This window comes from Gorilla gorilla, chromosome 2 (assembly GCF_029281585.2).
Source record: "Gorilla gorilla gorilla isolate KB3781 chromosome 2, NHGRI_mGorGor1-v2.1_pri, whole genome shotgun sequence".
NCBI classification, from domain to species: Eukaryota; Metazoa; Chordata; class Mammalia; order Primates; family Hominidae; genus Gorilla; species Gorilla gorilla.
The window spans coordinates 975,913-1,002,822 of record NC_086017.1 but is presented as its reverse complement, the minus strand read 5'-3'; positions in this window follow the sequence as shown (position 1 = coordinate 1,002,822).

The window sequence follows — 26,910 nt, the reverse complement described above, 5'->3', positions numbered from 1 at the left end:
CATGTTCATACAGATAGCGGTGTAGATATTTCCATGTTCATAGAGATAGCGGAGTAGATATTTCCATGTTCATACAGATAGCGGTGCTGATATTTCCATTTTCATGCAGATAGCGGTGTAGATATTTACATGTTCAAACAGATAGCGGTGTAGATATCTCCTTCTTAATACAGATGGCGGTGTAGATATTTATATGTTCATACAGACGGCGGTGCAGATATTTCCATGTTCATACAGATGGCGGTGTAGATGTTTCCATGTTCATACAGAGAGCGGTGTAGTTATTTCCATGTGTAAAGAGATAGCTGTGTAGATATTTCCATGTATATGCACATAGCAGTGCAGATATTTCCATTTTCACGCAGATAGCGGTGTAGATATTTCCATGTTCAAACAGATAGCGGTGTAGATATTTCCATGTTCATACAGATAGTGGTGTAGATATTTCCATGTTCAAACAGATAGCGGTGTAGATATTTCCATGTTCATACAGATAGCAGTGTAGATATTTCCATGTTCATACAGATAGCGGTGCTGATATTTCCGTGTTTATACAGGCAGCGGTATAGATATTTCCAAGTTTGTACAGATAGCGGTTTAGATATTTCCTTCTTAATACAGATGGTGGTGTAGATATTTAAATGTTCATACAGATGGCGGTGTAAATATTTCCATGTTTATACAGATAGCAGTGTAGATATCTCCATCTTAATACAGATGGCGGTGTAGATATTTATATGTTCATACGGATGGCGGTGCAAATATTTCCATGTTCATACAGATGGCGGTGTAGGTATTTCCATGTTCATACAGATAGCGGTGTAGTTATTTCCATGTGTAAAGAGATAGCTGTGTAGATATTTAAATGTATATGCAGATAGCAGTGTAGATATTTCCAATTTCTTGCAGATAGTGGTGTAGATATTTCCATGTTCATACAGATAGCGGTGTACATATTTCCATCTTTATACAGATAGCGGTGACGATGTATGCATGTTTACACAGATAGCGGTGTAGCTTTTTCCATGTTCATCCAGATGGCTGTGTAGATATATCCATGTTCATACAGATAGCGGTGTAGATATTTCCATGTTCATACTGATAGCGGTGTAGCTATTTCCATGTTCATACAGATAACGGTGTAGCTATTTCCATGTTCATACAGATATCGGTGTAGATATTTCCATGTTCATACAGATAGCGGTGCTGATATTTCCATGTTTATACAGGCAGCGGTGTAGATATTTCCATGTTTATATATGTAGCGGTTTAGATATTTCCTTCTTAATACAGATGGCGGTGTAGATATTTATATGTTCATACAGATGGCGGTGCAGATATTTCCATGGTCATACAGATGGCGGTGAAGATATTTCCATGTTTATAGATATAGCGGTGTAGTTATTTCCATGTGTAAAGAGATATCTGTGTAGATATTTCCATGTATATGCAGATAGCTTTGTAGATATTTCCATTTTCATGTAGATAGCGGTGTAGATATTTCCATGTTCAAACAGATAGCGGTGTAGATATTTCCATGTTCATTCAGATAGCTTTGTAGATATTTCCATGTTCATAAAGATAGCGGTGTAGATATTTCCATGTTCATACAGATAGCGGTGTAGATATTTCCATGTTCATACAGATAGCGGTGTAGATATTTCCATGTTCATACAGATAGCGGTGCTATTGCCATGTTTGTACAGGTAGCGGTGTAGATATTTCCATGTTTATACAGATAGCGGTGTAGATGTTTCCATGTTTATACAGATAGAGGTATAGATATTTCCATGTTTATACAGATAGCGGTGTAGATATCTCCATCTTAATACAGATGGCGGTGTAGATATTTATATGTTCATACAGATGGCGGTGCAGATATTTCCATGTTCAAACAGATGGCGGTGTAGATATTTCCATGTTCATACAGAGAGCGTTGTAGTTATTTCCATGTGTAAAGAGATAGCTGTGTAGATATTTCCATGTATATGCAGATAGCAGTGTAGATATTTCCATTTTCACGCAGATAGCGGTGTAGATATTTCCATGTTCAAACAGATAGCAGTGTAGATATTTCCATGTTCATACAGATAGCGGTGTAGATATTTCCATGTTCAAACAGATAGCGGTGTAGATATTTCCATGTTCATACAGATAGCGGTGTACATATTTCCATGTTCATACTGATAGCAGTGTACATATTTCCATGTTTATACAGATAGCGGTGAAGATGTATGCATGTTTACACAGATAGCGGTGTAGATATTTCCATGTTCATCCAGATGGCTGTGTAGATATATCCATGTTCATACAGATAGCGGTGTAGCTATTTCCATGTTCATACAGATAGCGGTGTAGATATTTCCATGTTCATACAGATAGCGGTGTAGATATTTCCATGTTCAAACAGATAGCGGTGCTGATATTTCCATGTTTATACAGGCAGCGGTGTAGATATTTCCATGTTTATACACATAGCGGTTTAGATATTTCCTTCTTAATACAAATGATGGTGTAGATATTTATATGTTCATACAGATGGCGGTGCTGATATTTCCATGTTTATACAGGCAGCGGTGAAGATATTTCCATGTTCATACACATGGCGGTGTAGGTATTTCCATGTTCATACAGATAGCGGTGTAGTTATTTCCATGTTTAAAGAGATAGCTGTGTAGATATTTAAATGTTTATGCAGATAGCAGTGTAGATATTTCCATGTTCATACAGATAGCGGTGTAGATATTTCCATGTTCATACAGATAGCGGTGCTGATATTTCCATGTTTATACAGGCAGCGGTGTAGATATTTCCATGTTTATATAGATAGCGGTTTAGATATTTCCTTCTTAATACAGATGGCGGTGTAGATATTTATATGTTCATACAGATGGCGGTGCAGATATTTCCATGTTCATACAGATGGCGGGGTAGATATTTCCATGTTTATAGATATAGCGGTGTAGTTATTTCCATGTGTAAAGAGATAGCTGTGTAGATATTTCCATGTATATGCAGATAGCTTTTTAGATATTTCCATTTTCATGTAGATAGCGGTGTAGATATTTACATGTTCAAACAGATAGCGGTGTAGATATTTCCATGTTCATTCAGATAGCCTTGTAGATATTTCCATGTTCATAAAGATAGCGGTGTAGATATTTCCATGTTCATACAGATAGCGGTGTAGATATTTCCATGTTCATACAGATAGCGGTGTAGACATTTCCATGTTCATACAGATAGCGGTCTTATTTCCATGTTTGTACAGGTAGCGGTGTAGATATTTCCATGTTTATACAGATAGCGGTGTAGATGTTTCCATGTTTATACAGATAGAGGTGTAGATATTTCCATGTTTATACAGATAGCGGTGTAGATATCTCCATCTTAATACAGATGGCGGTGTAGATATTTATATGTTCATACAGATGGCGGTGCAGATATTTCCATGTTCATACAGATGGCGGTGTAGATATTTCCATGTTCATACAGATAGCGGTGTAGATATTTCCATGTTCATACAGATAGCGGTGTAGCTATTTCCATGTTCATACAGATAGCGGTGTAGATATTTCCATGTTCATACAGATAGCGGTGTAGATATTTCCATGTTCATACAGATAGCGGTGCTGATATTTCCATGTTTATACAGGCAGCGGTGTAGATATTTCCATGTTTATACACATAGCGGTTTAGATATTTCCTTCTTAATACAGATGATGGTGTAGATATTTATAGGTTCATAGAGATGGCGGTGTAGATATTTCCATGTTTATACAGATAGCAGAGTAGATATCTCCATCTTAATACATATAGCGGTGTAGGTATTTATATGTTCATACAGATGGCGGTGCAGATATTTCCATGTTCATACAGATGGCGGTGTAGGTATTTCCATGTTCATACAGATAGCGGTGTAGTTATTTCCATGTTTAAAGAGATAGCTGTGTAGACATTTTAAATGTATATGCAGATAGCAGTGTAGATATTTCCAATTTCATGCAGATAGTGGTGTAGATATTTCCATGTTCATACAGATAGCGGTGTAGATATTTCCATGTTTATACAGATAGCGGTGAAGATGTATGCATGTTTACACAGATAGCGGTGTAGATATTTCCATGTTCATCCAGATGGCTGTGTAGATATATCCATGTTCATACAGATAGCAGTGTAGATATTTCCATGTTTATACAGATAGCGTTGTAGATATTTCCATATTCATCCAGATGGCTGTGTAGATATATCCATGTTCATACAGATAGCGGTGTAGATATTTCCATGTTCATACAGATAGCGGTGTAGCTATTCCCATGTTCATACAGATAACGGTGTAGCTATATCCATGTTCATAGATAGCGGTGTAGATATTTCCATGTTCATACAGATAGCGGTGGAGATATTTCCATGTTCATACAGATAGCGGTGCTGATATTTCCATGTTTATACAGGCAGCGGTGTAGATATTTCCATGTTTATAAAGATAGCGGTTTAGATATTTCCTTCGTAATACAGATGGCGGTGTAGATATTTATATGTTCATACAAATGGCGGTGCAGATATTTCCATGTTCATACAGTTGGTGGTGTAGATATTTCCATGTTTATAGATATAGCGGCGTAGTTATTTCATGTGTAAAGAGATAGCTGTGTAGATATTTCCATGTATATGCAGATAGCTTTGTAGATATTTACATTTTCATGCAGATAGCGGTGTAGATATTTACATGTTCAGATAGCGGTGTAGATATTTCCATGTTCATTCAGATAGCTTTGTAGATATTTCCATGTTCATACAGATAGCGGTGTAGATATTTCCATGTTCATACAGATGGCGGTGCTGATATTTCCATGTTTATACAGGTAGCGGGGTAGATTTTTCCATGTTTATACAGATAGCGGTGTAGATATTTCCATGTTTATACAGATAGCGGTGTTGATATTTCCATGTTTATTCACATAGCGGTGTAGATATCTCCATCTTAATACAGATGGCGGTGTAGATATTTATATGTTCATACAGACGGCGGTGCAGATATTTCCATGTTCATACAGATGGCGGTGTAGATATTTCCATCTTCATACAGATAGCGGTGTAGTTATTTCCACGTGTAAAGAGATAGCTGTGTAGATATTTCCATGCGTATGCAGATAGCTGTGTAGATATTTCCATTTTCATGCAGATAGCGGTGTGTATATTTCCATCTTCAAACAGATAGCGGTGTAGATATTTCCATGTTCATACAGATAGTGGTGTAGATATTTCCATGTTTATACAGATAGCGGTGAAGATGTATGCATGTTTACACAGATAGAGGTGTGGATATTTCCAAGTTCATCCAGAGGGCTGTGTAGATATATCCATGTTCATTCAGATAGCGGTGTAGATATTTCCATGTTCATACAGATAGCGGTGTAGATATTTCCATGTTCATACAGATAGCAATGTAGTTATTTCCATGTTCATACAGATAGCGGTGTAGATATTTCCATGTTCATACAGATAGCGGTGCTAATATTTCCATGTTTATACAGGTAGCGGTGTAGATATTTCCATGTTTATACAGATAGTGGTGTAGATATTTCCATGTTTATACAGATAGAGGTGTAGATATTTCCATGTTTATACAGATAGCGGTGTAGATATCTCCATGTTAATACAGATGGCTGTGTAGATATTTATATGTTCATAAGGTTGGCGGTGTAGATATTTCCATGTTCATACAGATGGCGGTGTAGATATTTCCATATTCATAGAGAGAGCGGTGTAGTTATTTCCATGTGTAAAGAGATAGCTGTGTAGATATTTCCATGTATATGCAGATAGCAGTGTAGGTATTTCCATTCTCATGCAGATAGCGGTGTAGATATTTCCATGTTCAAACAGATAGCGGTGTAGATATTTTCATGTTCATACAGATAGCGGTGTAGGTATTTCCATGTTCATACAGATAGCGGTGTAGATATTTCCATGTTCGTATAGATAGCGTTGTAGATATTTCCATGTTCAAACAGATAGCGGTGCTGATATTTCCATGTTTATACAGGTAGCAGTGTAGATATTTCCATGTTTATACAGATATCGGTGTAGATATTTCCAGGTTTATGCAGATAGCGGTGTAGATATCTCCATCTTAACACAGATGGCAGTGTAGATATTTATATGTTCACACAGATGGCGGTGCAGATATTTCCATGTTCACACAGATGGCGGTGTAGATATTTCCATGTTTATAGAGATAGTGGTGTAGTTATTTACATGTGTAAAGAGATAGCTTTGTAGAGATTTCCATGTATATGCGGATAGCTGTGTAGATATATCCATTTTCATGCAGATAGCGGAGTAGATATTTCCATGTTCAAACAGATAGCGGTGTAGATATTTCCATGTTCATACAGATAGCGGTGTAGATATTTCCATGTTTATACAGATAGCGGTGAAGATGTATGCATGTTTACACAGATAGCGGTGTATGTATTTCCATGTTCATACAGATAGCTTTGTGGATATTTCCGTGTTCATCCAGATGGCTCTGTAGATATATCCATGTTCATAGAGATGGCGGTGAAGATATTTCCATGTTCATACAGATAGCGGTGTAGATATTTCCATGTTCATACAGATAGCGTTGTAGATATTTCCATGTTTACAGAGATAGCGGTGTAGATATTTCCATGTTCATACAGATAGCGGTGTAGATATTTCCATGTTCATCCAGATTGCTGTGTAGATATTTCCTTGTTCATACAGATGGCGGTGAAGATATTTCCATGTTCATACAGATAGCGGTGTAGATATTTCCATGTTCATACAGATAGTGGTGTAGATATTTCCATGTTCATACAGATAGCGGTGGAGATATTTCCATGTTCATACAGATAGCGGTGTAGATATTTCCATGTTCATCCAGATGGCTGTGTAGACATATCCATGTTCATACAGATGGCGGTGAAGGTATTTCCATGTTCATACAGATAGCGGTGTAGATATTTCCATGTTCATACAGATTGCGGTGTAGATATCTCCAGGTACATTCAGATAGAGGTGTAGATATCTCCATTTTAATATAGATGGCGGTGTAGATATTTATATGTTCATACAGATGGCGGTGCAGTTATTTCCATGTTCATTCAGATGGCGGTGTAGCTATTTCCATGTTTATAGAGATAGCGCTGTAGTTATTTCCATGTGTAAAGAGATAGCTTTGTAGATATTTCCATGTATATGCAGATGGCTTTGTAGATATTTCCATTTTCATGCAGATAGCGGTGTAGATATTTCCATGTTCAAACAGATAGTGGTGTAGATATTTCCATGTTCATACAGATAGCGGTGTAGATATCTCCATCTTAATACAGATGGCCGTGTAGATATATATATGTGCATACAGATGTTGGTGCAGCTATTTCCTTGTTCATACAGATGGCGGTGTAGATATTTCCATGTTCATATAGATAGCGGTGTAATTATTTCCATGTGTAAAGGGATAACTGTGTTGATATTTCCATGTTCATACAGATAGCGGTTTAGATATTTCCATGTTTATACAGATTGCGGTGAAGATGTATGCATATTTACACAGATAGCGGTGTAGATATTTCCATGTTCATACAGATAGCGGTGTAGTTATTTCCGTGTTCAACCAGATGGCTGTGTAGGTATATCCATGTTCAAACAGATAGCGGTGTAGATATTTCCATGTTCATACAGGTAGTGGTGTAGATATTTCCATGTTCATACAGATTGCAGTGTAGCTATTTCCATGTTCATACAGATAGCGGTGTAGAAATTTCCATTTTCATAGATATAGCGGTGTAGATATTTCCATGTTCATCCATATAGCGGTGCTGAAATTTCCATGTTTACAGGTAGCGTTGTAGATATTTCCAGGTTTATACAGATTGCGGTGAAGATATTTCCATGTTTATACAAATAGCGGGGTAGATATTTCCAAGTTTATACAGATAGCGGTGTTGATATCTCCATCTTAATATAGATGGTGGTGTAGATATTTATGTGTTCATACAGATGGCGGTGCATATATTTCCATGTTCATACAGATGGCGGTGTAGCTATTTCCAAGTTTATACAGATAGTGCTGTAGTTATTTCCATGTGTAAAGAGATAGCTTTGTAGGTATTTCCATGTATGTGCAGATCGCTGTGTAGATATTTCCATTTTCATGCAGATAGCGGTGTAGATATTTCAATGTTCAAACAGATAGCGGTGTAGATATTTCCATGTTCATACAGATAGCTTTGTAGATATTTCCATGTTCATACAGATAGCGGTGTAGCTATTTCCATGTTCATACAGATAGCGGTGTAGATATTTCCATGTTCATCCAGATGGCTGTGTAGATATATCCATGTTCATACAGATGGCGGAGAAGATATTTCCATGTTCATACAGATAGCGGTGTAGATATTTCTATGTTCATACAGATAGTGGTGTAGATATTTCCATGTTTATACAGATAGCGGTGTAGCTATTTCCATGTTCATACAGATAGCGGTGTAGATATTTCCATGTTCATCCAGATGGCTGTGTAGATATATCCATGTTCATACAGATGTCGGTGCAGCTCTTTCCATGTTCATATAAAGAGATAGCGGTGTAGATATTTCCATGTTCATACAGATAGCGGTGTAGATATTTCCATGTTTATACAGCTAGCGGTGAAGATGTATGCATGTTTACACAGGTAGCGGTGTGGATATTTCCATGTTCATCCAGAGGGCTGTGTATATATTTCCATGTTCATACAGATAGCGGTGTAGGTATTTCCATGTTCATACAGATAGCGGTGTAGATATTTCCATGTTTATACAGATTGCGGTGAAGATGTATGCATATTTACAGAGATAGCGGTGTAGATATTTCCATGTTCATACAAATATCGGTGTAGTTATTTCCGTGTTCATCCAGATGGCTTTGTAGATATATCCATGTTCAAACAGATAGCAGTGTAGATATTTCCATGTTCATACAGGTAGTGTTGAAGATATTTCCATGTTCATACAGATAGCAGTGTAGCTATTTCCATGTTCATACAGATAGCGGTGTAGAAATTTCCATGTTCATAGAGATAGCGGTGTAGATATTTCCATGTTCATACAGATAGCTGTGCTGATATTTCCATGTTTACACAGATAGCGGTGTAGATATTTCCAAGCTTATACAGATACCGGTGTAGATATCTCCATCTTAATACAGATGGCGGTGCAGATATTTCCATGTTCATACAGATGGCGGTGTAGCTATTTCCATGTTTAAAGAGATAGCGCTGTAGTTATTTCCACGTGTAAAGAGATAGATTCGTAGATATTTCCATGTATATGCAGATCGCTGTGTAGATTTTTCCATTTTCATGCAGATAGCGGTGTAGATATTTCCATGTTCATACAGATAGCGGTGTAGATATTTCCATGTTCACACAGATAGCGGTTTAGATATTTCCTTCTTAATACACATGGTGGTGTAGATATTTATATGTTCATACAGATGGCGGTGCAGATATTTCCATGTTCATTCAGATGGCGGTGTAGATGTTTCCATGTTTATAGATATAGCGGTGTAGTTATTTCCATGTGTAAAGAGTTAGCTGTGTAGATATTTCCGTGTATATGCAGATAGCTTTGTAGATATTTCCATTTTCATGCAGATAGCGGTGTAGATATTTCCATGTTCAAACAGATAGCGGTGTAGATATTTCCATGTTCATTCACAGAGCTTTGTAGATAATTCCATGTTCACAGATAGCGGTGTAGATATTTCCATGGTCATACAGATAGCGGTGTAGATATTTCCATGTTCATACAGATAGCGGTGCTGATATTTCCATGTTTATACAGGTAGCGGTGTAGATATTTCCATGTTTATACAGATAGCGGTGTAGATATTTCCATCTTTATACAGATAGCGGTGTAGATATTTCCATGTTTATTCGGATAGCGGTGTAGATATCTCCATCTTAATACAGATGGCGGTGTAGATATTTATATGTTCATACAGATGGCGGTGCAGATATTTCCATGTTCATACAGATGGCGGTGTAGATATTTCCATGTTCATACAGATAGCGGTGTAGTTATTTCCATGTGTAAAGAGATAGCTGTGTAGATATTTCCATGTATATGCAGATAGCTGTGTAGATATTTCCATTTTCATGCAGATAGCGGTGTATGTATTTCCATCTTCAAACAGGTAGCGGTGTAGATATTTCCATGTTCATACAGATACCGGTGTAGATATTTCCATGTTTATACAGCTAGCGGTGAAGAGGTATGCATGTTTACACAGATAGCGGTGTGGATATTTCCATGTTCATCCAGAGGGCTGTGTAGATATATCCATGTTCATACAGATAGCGATGTAGATATTTCCATGTTCATACAGATAGCGGTGTAGATATTTCCATGTTCATACAGATAGCGGTGTAGATATCTCCATGTTCATACAGATATCGGTGTAGATATTTCCATGTTCATACAGATAGCGGTGCTATTTCCATGCTTATACAGGAAGCGGTATGGTTATTTCCATGTGTAAAGAGATAGCTGTGTAGATATTTCCATGTATATGCAGATAGCAGTGTAGATATTTCCATTTTCATGCAGATAGCGGTGTAGATATTTCCATGTTCGTACAGATATCGGTTTAAATATTTCCGTGTTCATCCAGATGGCGGTGTAGATATATCCATGTTCATACAGATAGCAGTGTAGATATTTCCATGTTCATACAGGTAATGGTGTAGATATTTCCATGTTCATACAGATAGCAGTGTAGGTATTTCCATGTTCATACAGATAGCGGTGTAGATACTTCCATGTACATACAGATAGAGGGGCTGATATTTCCATGTTCATACAGATAGCGGTGTAGATATTTCCATGTTCGTACAGACAGCGGTGTAGATATTTCCATGTTCATACAGATAGCGGTGCTGATATTTCCATGTTTATACAGGTAGTGGTGTAGATATTTCCATGTTTATACAGATAGCGGTGAAGATATTTCCATGTTTATACAGAGAGCGGTGTAGATATTTCCAGGTTTATACAGATAGAGGTGTATATATCTCCATCTTAATACATATGGTGGTGTAGATATTTATATGTTCATGCAGATGGCGGTGCAGAAATTTCCATGTTCATGCAGATGGTGGTGTAGATATTTCCATGTTTATAGAGATAGCGTTGTAGATATTTCCATGTGTAAAGAGATAGCTTTGTGGATATTTCCATGTATATGCAGATAGCTGTGTAGATATTTCCATTTTCATGCAGATAGCGGTGTAGATATTTCCATGTTCATACAGATAGCAGTGTAGATATTTCCATGTTCATACAGATAGCAGTGTAGATATTTCCATGTTTATACAGATAGCGGTGAAGATGTATGCATGTTTACACAGATACCTTTGTAGATATTTCCATGTTCATACCGATAGCGGTGTAGATATTTCCATTTTCATCCAGATGTCTGTGTAGTTATATCCATCTTCATACAGATGGCAGTGAAGATATTTCCATGTTCATACAGATAGCGGTGTAGTTATTTCCATGAGTAAAGAGATAGCTGTGTAGATATTTCCATGTTTATACAGAAAGCGGTGTAGATATTTCCATGTTCATACAGGTAGTGGTGTAGATATTTCCATGTTCATACAGATAGCGGTGTAGCTATTTCCATGTTCATACAGATAGCGGTGTAGATATCTCCATCTTAATAAAGATGGTGGTGTAGATATTTATATGTTCATACAGATGGCGTGCAGATATTTCCATGTTCATACAGATGGTGGTGTAGGTATTTCCATGATTATAGAGATAGCGGTGTAGTTATTTCCATGTGTAAAAAGATAGCTTTGTAGATATTTCCATGTATATGCAGATAGCTGTGTAGATATTTCCATTTTCATGCAGATAGTGGTGTAGATATTTCCATGTTCATACAGATAGCGGTGTATATATTTCCATGTTCATACAGATAGCTGTGTAGATATTTCCATGTCATCCAGATTGCTCTGTAGATATATCCATGTTCATACAGATGGCGGTGAAGATATTTCCATGTTCATCCAGATGGCTGTGTAGATATATCCATGTTCATACACATGGCGGTGTGGATATTTCCATGTTCATACAGATAGCGGTGTAGTTATTTCCATGTGTAAAGAGATAGCTTTGTAGATATTTCCATGTATATGCAGATAGCTGTGTAGATATTTCCATTTTCATGCAGATAGTGGTGTAGATATTTCCTTGTTCAAACAGATAGCGGTGTAGATATTTCCATGTTAATACAGATGGCGGTGTAGATATTTCCATGTTCAAACAGATAGCGTTGTAGATATTTCCATGCTCATACAGATAGCGGTGTAGATATTTCCATGTTTATACAGATTGTGGTGAAGATGTATGCATATTTACACAAATAGCGGTGTAGATATTTCCATGTTCATACAGATAGCGGTGTAGATATTTCCGTGTTCATCCAGATGGCGGTGTAGATATATCCATGTTCATACGGATAGCAGTGTAGATATTTCCATGTTCATACAGGTAGTGGTATATATATTTCCATGTTCATACAGATAGCGGTGTAGATATTTCCATGTTCATACAGATAGCGGTGTAGAAATTTCCATGTTCATATATATAGCGATGTAGATATTTCCTTGTTCATACAGATAGCGGTGCTGATATTTCCATGTTTATACTGGTAGCGGTGTAGTTATTTCCATGTTTATACAGATTGCGGTGTAGATATTTCCATGTTTATACAGATAGCGGTGTAGATATTTCCAAGTTTATACAGATAGCGGTGTAGATATCTCCATCTTAATATAGATGGCGGTGTAGATATTTATATGTTCATACAGATGGCGGTGCAGATATTTCCATGTTCATACAGATGGCGGTGTAGATATTTCCATGTTTATAGAGACAGCGCTGTAGTTATTTCCATGTGTAAAGAGATAGCTTTGTAGATATTTCCATGTATATGCAGATTGCTGTGAAGATATTTCCATTTTCATGCAGATAGCGGTGTAGATATTTCCATGTTCATACAGAAAGAGGTGTAGATATTTCCATGTTCATACAGATAGTGGTGTAGATATTTCCATGTTCATACAGATAGCGGTGTAGCTATTTCCATGTGCAAACAGATAGCGGTGTAGATATTTCCATGTTCATCCAGATAGAGGGGCTGATATTTCCGTGTTCATACAGATAGCGGTGCTGATATTTCCATGTTTATACAGGTAGCGGTGTAGATATTTCCATGTTTATACAGATAGCGGTGTAGATATTTCCATGTTTATGCAGATAGCGGTGTAGATATTTCCATGTTTATACTGATTGCGGTGTAGATATCTCCATCTTAATACAGATGGCCTTGTAGATATTTATGTGTTCATACAGATGGCGGTGCAGATATTTCCATGTTCATACAGATGGCGGTGTATATATTTCCATGTTCATACAGATAGCGGTGTAGATATTTCCGTGTTCTTCCAGATGGCTGTGTAGATATATCCATGTTCATACAGATAGCGGTGTAGATATTTCCATGTTCATACAGGTAGCGGTGTAGATATTTCTATGTTCATACAGATAGTGGTGTAGATATTTCCATGTTCATACAGACAGCGGTGTACCTATTTCCAAGTTCATACAGATATTGGTGTAGATATTTCCATGTTCATCCAGATGGCTGTGTAGATATATCCATGTTCATACAGATGGCGGTGAAGATATTTCCATGTTCATACAGATAGCGGTGTAGATATTTCCATGTTCATACAGAATGCGGTGTAGATATCTCCATGTTCATACAGATAGAGGGGCTGATATTTCCATGTTTATACAGATAGCGGTGCTGATATTTCCATGTTTATACAGGTAGCGGTGTAGATATTTCCATGTTTATACAGATAGCGGTGTAGATATTTCCATGTTTGTACAGATAGCGGTGTAGATATTTCCATGTTTATACAGATGACGGTGTAGATATCTCCATCTTAATACAGATGGCCGTGTAGATAGGTATATGTTCATACAGATGTCAGTGCAGATATTTCCATGTTCATACAGATGGCGGTGTAGATTTTTCCATGTTCATAGAGATAGCTGTGTAGTTATTTCCATGTGTAAAGAGATAGCTGTGTAGATATTTCCATGTATATGCAGATAGCTGTGTAGATATTTCCATTTTCATGCAGACAGCGGTGTAGATATTTCCATGTTCAAACAGATAGCGGTGTAGATATTTCCATGTTCATACTGATAGCGGTGTAGATATTTCCATGTTCATACAGGTAGTGGTGTAGATATTTCCATGTTCATACAGATAGCGGTGTAGCTATTTCCATGTTCATACAGATAGCGGTGTAGAAATTTCCATGTTCATAGAGATAGCGGTGTAGATATTTCCATGTTCATACAGATAGCGGTGCTGATATTTCCATGTTTATACTGGTAGCGGTGTAGTTATTTCCATGTTTATACAGATTACGGTGTAGATATTTCCATGTTTATACAGATAGCGGTGTAGACATTTCCATGTTTATTCAGATAGCGGTGTAGATATCTACATCTTAATACAGATGGCGGTGTAGATACTTATAGGTTCATACAGATGGCGGTGCAGATATTTCCATGTTCATACAGATGGCGGTGTAGATATTTCCATGTTCATACAGATAGTGGTGTAGTTATTTCCATGTGTAAAGAGATAGCTGTGTAGATATTTCCATGTATATGCAGATAGCTGTGTAGATATTTCCATTTTCATGCTGATAGCGGTTTAGATATTTCCATGTTCAAACAGATAGCGGTGTAGTTATTTCCACGTTCATACAAATAGCGGTGTAGATATTTCCATGCTAAATACTGATTGCGGTGAAGATGTATGCATCTTTACACAGATAGCGGTGTAGATATTTCCATGTTCATACAGAGAGCGGTGTAGATATTTCCATGTTCATCCAGATGGCTGTGTAGATATATCCATGTTCATACAGGTAGCGGTGTAGATATTTCCATGTTCATACAGATAGTGGTGTAGATATTTCCATGTTCATGCAGATAGCGGTGTAGATATTTCCATGTTTATACAGATAGCGGTGAAGATGTATGCATGTTTACACAGATAGCGGTGTAGATATTTCCATGTTCATCCAGATGGCTGTGAAGATATATCTATGTTCATACAGATTGTGGTGAAGATATTTCCATGTTCATACAGATATCGGTGTAGATACGTCCATGTTTATACAGATAGCGGTGTAGATATTTCCATGTTGATACAGATAGCGGTGTAGATATTTCCATGTTTATACAGATAGCAGTGTAGATATCTTCCATCTTAATACAGATGGCGGTGCAGATATTTATATGTTCATACAGATGGCGGTGCAGATATTTCCATGTTCATACAGATGGCGGTGTAGATATTTCCATGTTTATAGAGATAGCGGTGTAGTTATTTCCATGTGTAAAGAGATTGCTTTGTAGATATTTCCATGTATATGCAGATAGCAGTGTAGATATTTCCATTTTCATGCAGATAGCGGTGTAGATATTTCCATGTCCAAACAGATAGCGGTGTAGATATTTCCATGTTCATACTGATAGCGGTGTAGATATTTCCATGTTCATACAGATAGCGGTGTAGAAATTTCCATGTTCATAGAGATAGCGGTGTAGATATTTCCATGTTCATACAGATAGCGGTGCTGATATTTCCATGTTTATACAGTAGTGGTGTAGATATTTCCATGTTTATACAGATAGCGGTGTAGATATTTCCAAGTTTATACAGATAGCGGTGTAGATATCTCCATCTTAATATAGATGGCGGTGTAGATATTTATATGTTCATACAGATGGCGGTGCAGATATTTCCATGTTCATACAGATGGCGGTGAAGCTATTTCCATGTTCATAGAGATAGCGCTGTAGTTATTTCCATGTGTAAAGAGATATCTTTGAAGATATTTCCATGTATATGCAGATCGCTGTGTAGATATTTCCATGTTCAAACCGATAGCGGTGAAGATATTTCCATGTTCAAACAGGTAGCGGTGTAGATGTATGCATGTTTACACAGATAGCGGTGTAGATATTTCCATGTTCATACCGATAGCGGTGTAGATATTTCCATTTTCATCCAGATGGCTGTGTAGTTATATCCATCTTCATACAGATGGCGGTGAAGATATTTCCATGTTCATACAGATAGCGGTGTAGTTATTTCCATGTGTAAAGAGATAGCTGTGTAGATATTTCCATGTATATGCAGATAGCTGTGTATATATTTCCATTTTCATGCAGATAGCGGTTTAGGTATTTCCATGTTCAAACAGATAGCGGTGTAGTTATTTCCATGTTCATAGAGATAGCGGTGTAGATACTTCCATATTCATACAGATAGAGGGGCTGATATTTCCATGTTCATACAGATAGCGTTGCTGATATTTCCATGTTTATACAGGTAGCGGTGTAGATATTTCCATGTTTATACAGATAGTGGTGTAGATATTTCCAGGTTTATACAGATAGCGGTGTAAATATTTCCATGTTTATACAGATATCGGTGTAGATATCTCCATCTTAATACAGATGGCCGTGTAGATATGTATATGTTCATACAGATGTCGGTGCAGATATTTCCATGTTAATACAGATGGCGGTGTAGATATTTCCATGTTCAAACAGATAGCGTTGTAGATATTTCCATGCTCATACAGATAGCGGTGTAGATATTTCCATGTTTATACAGATTGCGGTGAAGATGTATGCATATTTACACAAATAGCGGTGTAGATATTTCCATGTTCATACAGATAGCGGTGTAGATATTTCCGTGTTCATCCAGATGGCGGTGTAGATATATCCATGTTCATACGGATAGCAGTGTAGATATTTCCATGTTCATACAGGTAGTGGTATATATATTTCCATGTTCATACAGATAGCGGTGTAGATATTTCCATGTTCATACAGATAGCGGTGTAGAAATTTCCATGTTCATAGATATAGCGGTGTAGATATTTCCATGTTCATACAGATAGCGGTGCTGATATTTCCATGTTTATACTGGTAGCGGTGTAGTTATTTCCATGTTTATACAGATTGCGGTGTAGATATTGCCATGTTTATACAGATAGCGGTGTAGATATTTCCAAGTTTATACAGATAGCGGTGTAGATATCTCCATCTTAATATAGATGGCGGTGTAGATATTTATATGTTCATACAGATGGCGTTGCAGATATTTCCATGTTCATACAGATGGCGGTGTAGATATTTCCATGTTTATAGAGACAGCGCTGTAGTTATTTCCATGTGTAAAGAGATAGCTTTGTAGATATTTCCATGTATATGCAGATTGCTGTGTAGATATTTCCATTTTCATGAAGATAGCGGTGTAGATATTTCCATGTTCATAAAGAAATCGGTGTAGATATTTCCATGTTCATACAGATAGTGGTGTAGATATTTCCATGTTCATACAGATAGCGGTGTAGCAATTTCCATGTTCAAACAGATAGCGGTGTAGATATTTCCATGTTCATCCAGATAGAGGGGCTGATATTTCCGTGTTCATACAGATTGCGGTGCTGATATTTCCATGTTTATACAGGTAGCGGTGTAGATATTTCCATGTTTATACAGATAGCGGTGTAGATATTTCCATGTTTATGCAGATAGCAGTGTAGATATTTCCATGTTTATACTGATTGCGGTGTAGATATCTCCATCTTAATACAGATGGCCTTGTAGATATTTATATGTTCATACAGATGGCGGTGCAGATATTTCCAAGTTCATACAGATGGCGGTGTATATATTTCCATGTTCATACAGATAGCGGTGTAGATATTTCCGTGTTCATCCAGATGGCTGTGTAGATATATCCATGTTCATACAGATTGCGGTGTAGATATTTCCATGTTCATACAGGTAGCGGTGTAGATATTTCTATGTTCATACAAATAGTGGTGTAGATATTTCCATGTTCATACAGACAGCGGTGTACCTATTTCCAAGTTCATACAGATAGCGGTGTAGATATTTCCATGTTCATCCAGATGGCTGTGTAGATATATCCATGTTCATACAGATGGCGGTGAAGATATTTCCATGTTCATACAGATAGCGGTGTAGATATTTCCATGTTCATACAGAATGCGGTGTAGATATCTCCATGTTCATACAGATAGAGGGGCTGATATTTCCATGTTTATACAGATAGCGGTGCTGATATTTCCATGTTTATACAGGTAGCGGTGTAGATTTTTCCATGTTTATACAGATAGCGGTGTAGATATTTCCATGTTTATACAGATAGCGGTGTAGATTTTTCCATGTTTATACAGATGTCGGTGTAGATATCTCCATCTTAATACAGATGGCCGTGTAGATAGGTATATGTTCATACAGATGTCAGTGCAGATATTTCCATGTTCATACAGATAGCGGTGTAGATTTTTCCATGTTCATAGAGATAGCTGTGTAGTTATTTCCATGTGTAAATAGATATCTTTGAAGATATTTCCATGTATATGCAGATCGCTGTGTAGATATTTCCATGTTCAAACAGATAGCGGTGTAGATATTTCCATGTTCAAACTGATAGCGGTGTAGATGTATGCATGTTTACACAGATAGCGGTGTAGATATTTCCATGTTCATACCGATAGCGGTGTAGATATTTCCATTTTCATCCAGATGGCTGTGTAGTTATATCCATCTTCATACAGATGGCGGTGAAGATATTTCCATGTTCATACAGATAGCGGTGTAGTTATTTCCATGTGTAAAGAGATAGCTGTGTAGATATTTCCATGTATATGCAGATAGCTGTGTATATATTTCCATTTTCATTCAGATAGCGGTTTAGGTATTTCCATGTTCAAACAGATAGCGGTGTAGTTATTTCCATGTTCATAGAGATAGCGGTGTAGATACTTCCATATTCATACAGATAGAGGGGCTGATATTTCCATGTTCATACAGATAGCGTTGCTGATATTTCCATGTTTATACAGGTAGCGGTGTAGATATTTCCATGTTTATACAGATAGCGGTGTAGATATTTCCAGTTTTATACAGATAGCGGTGTAAATATTTCCATGTTTATACAGATATCGGTGTAGATATCTCCATCTTAATACAGATGGCCGTGTAGATATGTATATGTTCATACAGATGTCGGTGCAGATATTTCCATGTTAATACAGATGGCGGTGTAGATATTTCCATGTTCAAACAGATAGCGTTGTAGATATTTCCATGCTCATACAGATAGCGGTGTAGATATTTCCATGTTTATACAGATTGCGGTGAAGATGTATGCATATTTACACAAATAGCGGTGTAGATATTTCCATGTTCATACGGATAGCGGTGTAGATATTTCCGTGTTCATCCAGATGGCGGTGTAGTTATATCCATGTTCATACGGATAGCAGTGTAGATATTTCCATGTTCATACAGGTAGTGGTATATATATTTCCATGTTCATACAGATAGCGGTGTAGATATTTCCATGTTCATACAGATAGCGGTGTAGAAATTTCCATGTTCATAGATATAGCGGTGTAGATATTTCCATGTTCATACAGATAGCGGTGCTGATATTTCCATGTTTATACTGGTAGCGGTGTAGTTATTTCCATGTTTATACAGATTGCGGTGTAGATATTTCCATGTTTATACAGATAGCGGTGTAGATATTTCCAAGTTTATACAGATAGCGGTGTAGATATCTCCATCTTAATATAGATGGCGGTGTAGATATTTATATGTTCATACAGATGGCGTTGCAGATATTTCCATGTTCATACAGATGGCGGTGTAGATATTTCCATGTTTATAGAGACAGCGCTGTAGTTATTTCCATGTGTAAAGAGATAGCTTTGTAGATATTTCCATGTATATGCAGATTGCTGTGTAGATATTTCCATTTTCATGAAGATAGCGGTGTAGATATTTCCATGTTCATAAAGAAATCGGTGTAGATATTTCCATGTTCATACAGATAGTGGTGTAGATATTTCCATGTTCATACAGATAGCGGTGTAGCAATTTCCATGTTCAAACAGATAGCGGTGTAGATATTTCCATGTTCATCCAGATAGAGGGGCTGATATTTCCGTGTTCATACAGATTGCGGTGCTGATATTTCCATGTTTATACAGGTAGCGGTGTAGATATTTCCATGTTTATACAGATAGCGGTGTAGATATTTCCATGTTTATGCAGATAGCAGTGTAGATATTTCCATGTTTATACTGATTGCGGTGTAGATATCTCCATCTTAATACAGATGGCCTTGTAGATATTTATATGTTCATACAGATGGCGGTGCAGATATTTCCAAGTTCATACAGATGGCGGTGTATATATTTCCATGTTCATACAGATAGCGGTGTAGATATTTCCGTGTTCATCCAGATGGCTGTGTAGATATATCCATGTTCATACAGATTGCGGTGTAGATATTTCCATGTTCATACAGGTAGCGGTGTAGATATTTCTATGTTCATACAAATAGTGGTGTAGATATTTCCATGTTCATACAGACAGCGGTGTACCTATTTCCAAGTTCATACAGATAGCGGTGTAGATATTTCCATGTTCATCCAGATGGCTGTGTAGATATATCCATGTTCATACAGATGGCGGTGAAGATATTTCCATGTTCATACAGATAGCGGTGTAGATATTTCCATGTTCATACAGAATGCGGTGTAGATATCTCCATGTTCATACAGATAGAGGGGCTGATATTTCCATGTTTATACAGATAGCGGTGCTGATATTTCCATGTTTATACAGGTAGCGGTGTAGATATTTCCATGTTTATACAGATAGCGGTGTAGATATTTCCATGTTTATACAGATAGCGGTGTAGATTTTTCCATGTTTATACAGATGTCGGTGTAGATATCTCCATCTTAATACAGATGGCCGTGTAGATAGGTATATGTTCATACAGATGTCAGTGCAGATATTTCCATGTTCATACAGATAGCGGTGTAGATTTTTCCATGTTCATAGAGATAGCTGTGTAGTTATTTCCATGTGTAAATAGATATCTTTGAAGATATTTCCATGTATATGCAGATCGCTGTGTAGATATTTCCATGTTCAAACAGATAGCGGTGTAGATATTTCCATGTTCAAACTGATAGCGGTGTAGATGTATGCATGTTTACACAGATAGCGGTGTAGATATTTCCATGTTCATACCGATAGCGGTGTAGATATTTCCATTTTCATCCAGATGGCTGTGTAGTTATATCCATCTTCATACAGATGGCGGTGAAGATATTTCCATGTTCATACAGATAGCGGTGTAGTTATTTCCATGTGTAAAGAGATAGCTGTGTAGATATTTCCATGTATATGCAGATAGCTGTGTATATATTTCCATTTTCATTCAGATAGCGGTTTAGGTATTTCCATGTTCAAACAGATAGCGGTGTAGTTATTTCCATGTTCATAGAGATAGCGGTGTAGATACTTCCATATTCATACAGATAGAGGGGCTGATATTTCCATGTTCATACAGATAGCGTTGCTGATATTTCCATGTTTATACAGGTAGCGGTGTAGATATTTCCATGTTTATACAGATAGCGGTGTAGATATTTCCAGTTTTATACAGATAGCGGTGTAAATATTTCCATGTTTATACAGATATCGGTGTAGATATCTCCATCTTAATACAGATGGCCGTGTAGATATGTATATGTTCATACAGATGTCGGTGCAGATATTTCCATGTTAATACAGATGGCGGTGTAGATATTTCCATGTTCAAACAGATAGCGGTGTAGATATTTCCATGCTCATACAGATAGCGGTGTAGATATTTCCATGTTTATACAGATTGCGGTGAAGATGTATGCATATTTACACAAATAGCGGTGTAGATATTTCCATGTTCATACGGATAGCGGTGTAGATATTTCCGTGTTCATCCAGATGGCGGTGTAGTTATATCCATGTTCATACGGATAGCAGTGTAGATATTTCCATGTTCATACAGGTAGTGGTATATATATTTCCATGTTCATACAGATAGCGGTGTAGATATTTCCATGTTCATACAGATAGCGGTGTAGAAATTTCCATGTTCATAGATATAGCGGTGTAGATATTTCCATGTTCATAAAGATAGCGGTGCTGATATTTCCATGTTTATACTGGTAGCGGTGTAGTTATTTCCATGTTTATACAGATTGCGGTGTAGATATTTCCATGTTTATACAGATAGCGGTGTAGATATTTCCAAGTTTATACAGATAGCGGTGTAGATATCTCCATCTTAATATAGATGGCGGTGTAGATATTTATATGTTCATACAGATGGCGGTGCAGATATTTCCATGTTCATACAGATGGTGGTGTAGATATTTCCATGTTTATAGAGACAGCGCTGTAGTTATTTCCATGTGTAAAGAGATAGCTTGGTAGATATTTCCATGTATATGCAGATTGCTGTGTAGATATTTCCATTTTCATGCAGATAGCGGTGTAGATATTTCCATGTTCATACAGAAAGCGGTGTAGATATTTCCATGTTCATACAGATAGTGGTGTAGATATTTCCATGTTCATACAGATAGCGGTGTAGCAATTTCCATGTTCAAACAGATAGCGGTGTAGATATTTCCATGTTCATCCAGATAGAGGGGCTGATATTTCCGTGTTCATACAGATAGCGGTGCTGATATTTCCATGTTTATACAGGTAGCGGTGTAGATATTTCCATGTTTATACAGATAGCGGTGTAGATATTTCCATGTTTATGCAGATAGCGGTGTAGATATTTCCATGTTTATACTGATTGCGGTGTAGATATCTCCATCTTAATACAGATGGCCTTGTAGATATTTATATGTTCATACAGATGGCGGTGCAGATATTTCCATGTTCATACAGATGGCGGTGTGGATATTTCCATGATTATAGAGATAGCGTTGTAGTTATTTCCATGTGTAAAGAGATTGCTTTGTAGATATTTCCATGTATATGCAGATAGCTGTGTAGATATTTCCATTTTCATGCAGATAGCGGTGTAGATATTTCCATGTTCAAACAGATAGCGGTGTAGATATTTCCATGTTCATACAGATAGCGGTGTAGTTATTTCCATGTTTATACAGATAGCGGTGAAGATGTATGCATGTTTACACAGATAGCGGTGTAGATAATTCCATGTTCATACACATAGCGGTGTAGATATTTCCATGTTCATCCAGATGGCTGTGTAGATATATCCATGTTCATACAGATGGCGGTGAAGATATTTCCATGTTCATACAGATAGCGGTGTAGATATTTCCATGTTCATACAGATAGCGGTGTAGATATTTCCATTTTCATACAGATAGCGGTTTAGCTATTTCCCTGTTCATACCTATAGCGGTGTAGATATTTCCATGTTCATCCAGATGGCTGTGTTGATATATCCATGTTCATACAGATGGCGATGAAGATATTTCCATGTTCATACAGATAGTGGTGTAGATATTTCCATGTTCATACAGATAGCGGTGTAGATATTTGCACGTTCATTCAGATAGCGGTGTAGATAATTCCATGTTCATACAGTTAGCGGTGTAGCTATTTCCACGTTCATACATATAGCGGTGTAGATATTTCCATGTTCATCCAGATGGCTGTGTTGATATATGCATGTTCATACAGATAGCGTTGTAGATATTTCCATGTTCATACAGATAGCGGTGTAGCTATTTCCATGTTCATACAGATAGCGGTGTAGATATTTCCATGTTCATAGAGATAGCGGTGTAGATATTTCCATGTTCATACAGATAGCGGTGCTGATATTTCCATGTTTATACAGGTAGCGGTGTAGATATTTCCATGTTTATACAGATAGCGGTGTATATATTTCCATGTTTATACAGATAGCGGTGTAGATATTTCCAAGTTTATACAGATAGCGGTGTAGATATATCCATCTTAATACAGATGGCGGTGTAGATATTTATATGTTCATACAGATGGCGGTGCAGATATTTCCATGTTCATACAGATGGCGGTGTAGATATTTCCATGTTTATAGAGATAGCGGTGTAGTTATTTCCATGTGTAAAGCGATAGCTTTGTAGATATTTCCATGTATATGCAGATAGCTGTGTAGATCTTTCCATGTTCAAACAGATAGGGCTGTAGATATTTCCATGTTCATACAGATCGCGGTGTAGATATTTTCATGCTTATACAGATTGCGGTGAAGATGTATGCATATTTACACAGATAGCGGTGTACATATTTCCATGTTCGTACAGATAGCGGTGTAGATATTTCCATGTTCATCCAGATGGCTGTGTAGATATATCCATGGTCATACAGATAGCGGTGTAGATATTTCCATGTTTATACAGATAGCGGTGTAGATATATCAATATTTATAGAGATAGCGCTGTAGTTATTTCCATGTTTATATAGATAATGCTGTAGTTATTTCCATGTTTATACGGATAGCGGTGTAAATATTTCCATGTATATACGCATGGCTGTGTAGATATTTCCTTGTGTGTACAGATGGCAGTGTAGATATTTCCATGTTTATATAGATGGCAGTGTAGATATTTCCTTGTTTACACAGATAGCGGTGTAGACATTTCCATGTTTATAGAGATAGCGTAGTAGATATTTCCATTTTCAAACAGATAGCGGTGTGTATATTTCCATGTTCATACAGATGACTGTGTAGATATTTCCATGTTCATACAGATGGCAGTGAAGATATTTGCATGTTCATACAGATGGCGGTGTAGATATTTCCATGTTCATACAGATGGCAGTGTAGGTATTTCCTTGTTCATACAGATGGCGATGTAGATATTTCCATGTTCATACACATGGTGGTGTAGATATTTCCACGTTGATTTAGATGACGGTGTAGAAATTTCCATCTTTATACAGATGGCGGTGTAGATATTTCCATGTTTATACAGATGGCGGTGTAGATATTTCCATCTGTATAAAGATGGCGGTGTACATATTTCCATGTTCATACGGATGGCGGTTTAGATATTTCCATGTTTATGCAGATGGTGGTGTAGATATTTCCATGTTTATACAGACGGCGGTGTAGACATTTCCATCTTTATAGAGATGGCGGTGTAGATATTTCCATGTTCATACAGATGGCGGTGTAGATATTTCTATGTTTATAGAGAGGGCGGTGTAGATATTTCCATGTTTATAAAGATGGCGGTATAGATATTTCCATGTTTATTCAGATACCGATGTAGATGTTTCCAACTTTGTACAGATAGCGGTGTAGATATTTCTATGTTTATACAGATAGCGGTGTAGATATTTCCATGTTAATACAGATAGCGGTGTAGATATTTCCATGTGTATATAGATGGCGGTATAGATATTTCTTTGTTTATACAGATGGCGGTGTAGATATTTCCATGTTCATACAGATAGCGGTGTAGATATTTCCATTTTATACACATGGCGGTGTAGCTATTTCCATCTTCATACATATGGCGGTGTATGTATTTCCATGTTTATACAGATGGCTGTGTAGATATTTCCATGTTCATACAGATGGCGTTGTAGGTATTTCTATGTTTATAGAGATGGCGGTGTTGATATTTCCATGTTTATAAAGATGGCGGTGTAGATATTTCCATGTTTATTCAGATAGCGATGTAGATGTTTCCATCTTTATACAGATAGCAGTGTAGATATTTCTATGTTTATACAGATAGCGGTGTAGATATTTCCGTGTTTATACAGATAGCGGTGTAGATATTTCCATGTGTATACAGATGGCGGTATAGATATTTCTGTGTTTATACAGATGGCGGTGTAGATATTTCCATGTTCATACAGATAGCTGTGTATATATTTCCATCTTTATACACATGGCTGTGTGGCTATTTCCATCTTCATACATATGGCGGTGTATGTATTTCAATGTTTATACAGATGGCTGTGTAGATATTTCCATGTTTATACAGATGGTGGTGTAGATAATTCCATGTTTATTCATTTGACAGTGTAGATTTTTCCGTGTTTATAAAGATGGTGGTGTAGATATTTCCATGTTTATACAGATGGCCTTGTAGATATTTCCTTCTTTATAAAGAAGGTGGTGTAGATATTTCCATGTTCATACAGATGGCGTTTTAGATATTTACATGTTTATAGAGAAGGTGGTGTAGATATTTCCATGTTTATACAGATAGTGGTGTAGATCTTTCCATGTTCATACTGATAGCGGTGTAGATATTTCCATCTTTATACGGTTGTCGTTGTAGATATTTCCATGTTCATACAGATGGCGGTGTAGATATTTCCATGTTTATAGAGATGGCGGTGTAGATATTTCCATGTCTATAGAGGTAGCAGAGTAGTTATTTCCATGTTTATAGAGGTCGGTGTAGATATTTCCATGTTTATACAGATAGCGGTGTAGATATTGCCATGTTTATAGAGATAGCGGTGTAGACATTTCCACGTTTATACAGTAAGCGGTGTAGCTATATCCATGTTCATACAGATGGCGGTGTAGATATTTCCACCCTTATACAGATAGCGGTGTAGATATTTCCATGTTCATACAGATAGCGGTGTAGATATTTCCATCTTTATACACATGGTGGTGTAGCTATTTCCATCTTCATACATATGGCGGTGTATGTATTTCCATGTTTATACAGATGGCTGTGTAGATATTTCCATGTTCATACAGATGGCGTTGTAGGTATTTCTATGTTTATAGAGATGGCGGTGTAGATATTTCCATGTTTATAAAGATGGCGGTGTAGATATTTCCATGTTCATACAGATAGCAGTGTAGCTATTTCCATGTTCATACAGATAG